Source organism: Nesoenas mayeri (genome assembly GCF_963082525.1).
Source record: "Nesoenas mayeri genome assembly, chromosome: 2".
NCBI classification, from domain to species: Eukaryota; Metazoa; Chordata; class Aves; order Columbiformes; family Columbidae; genus Nesoenas; species Nesoenas mayeri.
Window position 1 is genome coordinate 148,149,870 of NC_137543.1, and position 6,000 is coordinate 148,155,869.

General features: G+C 44.2%; 1 protein-coding gene across 4 annotated transcripts in view; it reads right to left on the reverse strand.

The window, feature by feature from the left end:
• ZNF438 (zinc finger protein 438) overlaps window positions 1-4,663 on the reverse strand; it is a 52,620-nt gene extending 47,957 nt beyond the window's left edge. For 3 of the 4 annotated variants that reach the window (XM_080340222.1, XM_080340219.1, XM_080340221.1), the window contains exons 1-3: window positions 4,624-4,663; window positions 2,399-2,480; window positions 1,868-1,921 (exon numbers count right to left, since the gene is read on the reverse strand). The gene's annotated coding sequence lies outside the window, so the exon portion shown is untranslated. Of the gene's footprint in view, window positions 1-1,867; window positions 1,922-2,398; window positions 2,481-3,859; window positions 4,122-4,623 lie in introns of those variants that run through there. The other variant, XM_080340220.1, reaches the window with a different exon arrangement.
• Between the last annotated feature and the right edge of the window lie 1,337 nt (window positions 4,664-6,000).

The window sequence follows — 6,000 nt, forward strand, 5'->3', positions numbered from 1 at the left end:
TTACAGGCACTCACAGACTGGAACCTCACTCAGGGAGGCTAACCAGTCAAGGATGGCTACAAAAAAACCCACAACCTTATGTTTTGTATTGTTACTATTTCAAATCAGTTACACACAGAAGATGGCAGTGTGCTCAGAACTATACAAATCAGTAACAGGTACATCCTTATTTTCTATGGTTCATTCAAAAGAATCACAAACACTCACATAAAAAAATGAAGTGGCAAAGAAGCGTGGGTGCAACACAAATCACACTGGCCTAAGCTGTAGTTCGCTGCTATGCATCATTTTTGGAACGTTGTCTCTAGGGAAAGGTCCTCAGAAGAGAAGAATCCATGACAATTGTCCCTTGTGATGTATAAATAATGCACCAAAAAGATGACACGCCTTTAAAGGCTTGGTTTGGTTTCTGCTTTTGGGCCAGTAAAACCATTAAGTACTTCTGACAGACACTTCAACCTTCAGTTAATTTATGCACTTTCATATCCTTGTTTAATACACAGTACAGTTCTACCACAGATTTATGGTGCTTTGATTACATTTTTTATATTAATTAGGATGAATTATCAAATTAAGATGTATTGCTCCACAAACCATGATAACATTTCCTACAACACTTAATTACACTATAAATACCCATGAAATCAGTCCTTTAAAAAATACTGCTTGAATACTACTTACACTAGGTTTAATCAGCTTATTAAGGACAAACCAATACCTACAAACATAGTACTATAATAAGCCAAAGACACACTTAATCAGCAGGTATCACATGAAGAACAGGATAGTTTCTACAGCTCTCCTGTGTGTCTTCATGACGGGTAACAAGACCAATAGTAACACGGAGCAAATATAACACCAAGAAGACAGCCTTCTCCAAATGTCATTTTAAGCTGACAGTAAGAATCTCTTTGTTACACCAGTAAGAAAAAGTACGGAATCAAAAACTTATCACTTTTTCTTAACAAAATTTAGAAAAAAAAATCATTAAGAATCTACATCATACATATTCTCCTTATCAATCACATTGTGAGGAAGTTTGCATTTCATTCAACTGTGGTAACAATAAGATGCAAATCCACTTCATGAGAAAGTGCTCAACAATTATTCAAGCATTGCTGTTCTCTTATTTACCAATGTTATTCTTGTAAAAATATATGTTCATTATTTTGATTTAAAAAAATATATATTTTTCAGTAAAAACATGTTCTGGATCCATAAGTGAATGATGATGATAAACATGAAGCATTAAGTCTAAGCAAATAAGGACAAAATCTTAACTTGAGCACAGATTAGGATTAGCATCAAAACATCTTTTACTGATGTTGAATCACTAATATCTTTTATGGAAATTCTGAAAACAATTCATTTCGTTAGAGTACACTCCCACTGGAGTACACCCTCAAAGACATTAAAGAATTTTAAAATAACAAACAAACAAACAGCAACTCGGAACCAAATCTGTCTACGTAGGAAGTATAGAGATGGCAACTGAATTTTTTTCTTCCGTGATCATATTTAACCAGGACACTGAAAACACGATTCCAAACCACTTTGTGGTGTTTTCTCAGTCTAGTTTACAAAAGAAAAAGCATACAAACCTTAGGGAAAGGACACACTAAAAAACTTGCATTCAAGGATGCAAAATTAAAATGCATCAGCTACCTAAGGCTGTCTGCATCTCCTCATGGAACCTGTGCAGAACATGTAGCAGTTTACCATAATCAAAAGCAGGGAGGCTACCTACATCTGCCACTGGAAAGAATCCTAGCTTACCGTATGTCATTTCTTCTTGTTCAGACCAACATAGAATCAAAAACTAAAATATTGTACAAGAATATTAACCATATTCTTTTAACATACCTACCTAATACATCCTGGTGCTGCTATGGCAAACAAAATATTTCATCCATCTTAATTCCTGTTTCAAGCAAAATAAAAAACAGAAAGTCTCAATATCCCAGGAGACGTATTTAGTAAAGGATAGAAAATCGTATTAAATAAAAAACAGAGACATACATTTTAAAAAGTGGTCAATAAACAAGAATTCTATTAAAACATGTTTACCTCAATGCAACAGCATCTCCTCTGAGGTTTACTATACATTAAGAGTACTTCAAGATTAGAAATTGCAATAGTAAATATTAGAATAAATATTGCTAAAATAACTGGCAAAGTTCACACATTCCTGATTTGACCACATACTTCTAAAACTCTGCAAGTTTCTATAACTGTAACTGGAGTAAAATTTTCAGCCAACTTCAGATCAAAGTTGTACCTTGACCATTTCATTTTGACCTGACGTTTACCCCATTATATGCAAATGAATACATGAAACCACCACCAGTTTCATATGAACATTTAAAACATTAAACCACTTCCATAAATAACATATTACCTCTGCACATTAATATCTTCAGAACAACCCAAGTCACAGAGGAAGAACACTACTTCTGTCTAATGCAGCATAATCATTGAACCTGTACATCAGAAACATATATTAATATGTATGAAAATCACGACATTTATCTAGAGTTTCACGTAAGTCAGAAATACCTCATCATATGCTGGCCCTGTCATGGCTAGTTCTGATATTCTCACAAATGAGATGTAGAGAATACATAGGAAACTAGTTTTTCCTTCACGAATGCTTCAAAAAAATTTAGGTACAAAATTTTAGCTACCCCAAAATCCTACTCTCACTGCCTGCCCAAAAGTCAAAATCATTTGAACCATAATGTAGTGCTAGTTTTCTTCTGATCCTCCAGTTAACATTTCGCAAGAATATTTTTAATTAAACACTAAGAGTATTATACCAGATCATCACAAAAAATATTTTAAACACACACCATAACTGTCATAACCTTTTTTTTCTTCCTTTTCCTTTCTGATTTTTGACAGTTTGAAAAAATCCTGTTCCAGCTACTGAAGCAGAAAAAATATGCACTCATCCCTGAAATACGTATTTTGCTTTGCATAAAAATAACTTAAAAAAAAAAAAACTTAAACTAGTACTAAAAATAACTACCTACAACAAGGTTAGATTTAAGAAAAAATGAAAGCAGCAGCTCAGTGCTTTGGTTGCTGAATGGTCCTGTGAAGAAGGAAAAAAACAAAAAAAAACCAAAAAAAAACCCACAACCAAAACAAACCAACCAACAACAAAACCTGTACACGAAAACTACCATGATTCAATTGTGTATTTACCTTATGTTACCTTTCTTTTTCCTTTTTATAATGGAATAATACGAAAGACCATTTTAATGGCCTCTTCCGGGTTCAAATAAATTGATACAAGAAAATTCAAGACTATAATTTCTAATCTAATCCTGCTGAACTACATAGCATTTAAGGACGTCAACAAGATATTTTTAACATGAAGAAAAAGAAAGGAACTGAACACTAGACAGTACAAATAGAAGAGCAAAAGACATCTAATAAATGGTAAGAAGTATAATGACGATTTTAATGCAGGTATGGAACCTGGTAAGTGTTTTAACAAAGCAGAACTTCTGGACATAACAAAGTGGAACAAGCCGGTCTCTCACACTGCTTTAAATTCACCACACTGCAGACACCACTGTAGTCCCTACACAGCCCTTTCACACTGCTTTCAAACACTTCCCTCCTCATTTTACCAATGCCAGCCACATCAGATCACTTGGAACTTGGGATATATATTACTTATTTCATTATTACCAATATAAAAAGTTCTACAGAATTGATAAACCAGTAGGCCTCAGCACCAGTTATGTATAAACACCATATCCATTTATTGCATTCATTTCTGCAGCTGCAGAACAAAAACCCTTTGGCTCTCGGGCTCCTTCCAAGCCCCAAAGAGCCCAGCGGGCTGTACCTGGTATTTGTGCCTTTAGGGAAGCAGTGGCAAGGTCTGTGCACCAGCACTCGGGTCTCCGTGTCAAGCACCAGGTGCACAGCTCTGACCTGGGCTGGCAGAGGATTCCGTGACCTGAATGCTGCCACATCTCAGCCAAACCCGAGGGAATCCACTGCCCTTCCTCACGCATCCAACATTTACGGCCACGTGTACTAAGAAAAGTGGAAGTGAACTGTGTAAGTAACTTTCGTGACTTGTAGAATGCCTTCTGCAGATCTTTATTGCGACATCACGTCTGATCACCGCGGTCCGTTATAACCGCCCGCGGCTCCTGTGCTCGCGGGGCAGACGCCACCTCCGCAGGAGGCTCGGGGTGGCGTTCCCGGCGCGCTCGCCCAGCGCCGGGCAGGGCCCCGAGCGCTGCAGAGGCCTCGCAGGCTGCGCCCGGACTCGGCGGCGGGAGGCGAGCGGGCCCCGCACGCAGCCGCCGAACCCCCTGCGCCGGCTGAACGGCGGACTCGGGACACGCCTGCCCCTGACTGGGCGAGCCCAGCAGCGCGGAGCCCGGCGGAACGGCCCGCACACAGACCCCTCGGGCTCGCCGGGGCTGGGGTCGGGAGCCGCTGGCCCGCCACCTCCTCCTTCCCGGCCGCTCAGCGGAGCACCCCCGGCCCCCTCGCCCGGCTCCTGGGCCCGGGGCGGCGGAAGTGAGCGCAGCCGCGCCCTCCCCGGCACCGCCCGCCCGGGCCACGGCCCCACCGTCCAGGGGGAAGGGAACTTACGAGCGCGCCCCTCTGCGTGCCTGCGTCATGCCGCCGTGACGTCACGGCAACGGCGCGATGTGGCGCCACGCCCCTCGGGAAGGCCCCGCCCACCCGCTCAGGCGCAGTGCCGCCGGGACGCGGTGTTGGCGGGAAAGCGGCGGCGCTTGCGCGTTTGGCCGCGTCCGGGGCGCAGCCCGGCGTGCGGGGTTCCGAGGTGCGGGCTCCCCTGCGGGCTCCCCTGTGGGCTCCCCTGTGCTCCAAGGGCTGCGTTCCCTTCCCAAGTAGCCGCTGGTGTGCGGGAGCTGCGCCCCCAGCCGGCCCCGGAACAGACGGTCATCGTGCCGTGGGCTGGGGATGGTGAGACTGGGGATTTCGGGGAGGCTGGATAGAGGAGTCCATGGGAAGTGCAGAACTGGTCTGGGAAGTGGAAGTGAGGGAACTGCAAGCGCCAGGTCAGAGGGAAGCACAGGGCTGAACATGAGCCACCAGTATGCACAGGTGGACAAAAAGGCCAACAGCATCCTGGCTTGTGTCAGAAACAGTGGGGCCAACAGGACTAGGGGTGCGATTGCCCCCCTGTGCTCAGCACTGGTGAGGCCACACCTTGGATCCTGTGTTCAGTTTTGGGTCCCTCACTATGGGAAAGACACTGAGGTGCTGGATGGAGTCCAGAGGAGGGTGATGAAGCTGCTGAGGGGTCTGGAGCACAAGTCTGATGAGGAGCAGCTGAGGGGACTGGGGCTGTTCAGCCTGGAGAAAAGGAGGCTGAGGGGAGACCTTATCGCTGCCTACAGCTACCTGAAAGGAGGTTGTAGCATGGAGAGCTTCGGTCTCTTCTCCCAAGTGACAGGACAAAAGGAAATGGCCTCAAGTTGCGCCAGGGCAGGTTTACATTTGATACTATGGAACAGATCATCTTGAATGCCATCACAAAGCATGTACAGGACAACCAAGTGGTCAGGCCCAGTCAGCATGGGTTTATGAAAGGCAGGTCCTGCCTGACCAACCTGATCTCCTATGACAAGGTGACCTGCTTAGTGGATGAGGGAAAGGCTGTGGATATTGTGTAGACTTCAGTAAAGCCTTTGACACTGTTTCTCACAGCATTCTACTGGAGAAACTAGCAGCTCATGGCTTGGACAGGTGTACTCTTCGCTGGGTAAAGAACCGGCTGGAGGGCCGGGCTCAAAGAGTTGTGGAGTTAAATTGAGTCGGCAGCAGGTCACAAGTGGTGTTCCCCAGAGCCCAGTATTGGGGCCAGTCCTGTTTAATCTCTTTATCAATGACCTGGATGAGAGGATTGAGTGCACCCTCAGTAAGTTTGCAGACAATACCAAGCTGGGTGTGGGTGTTGATCTGCTGTTGATCTCTTGGAGGACAGGAAGGCTCTACAGA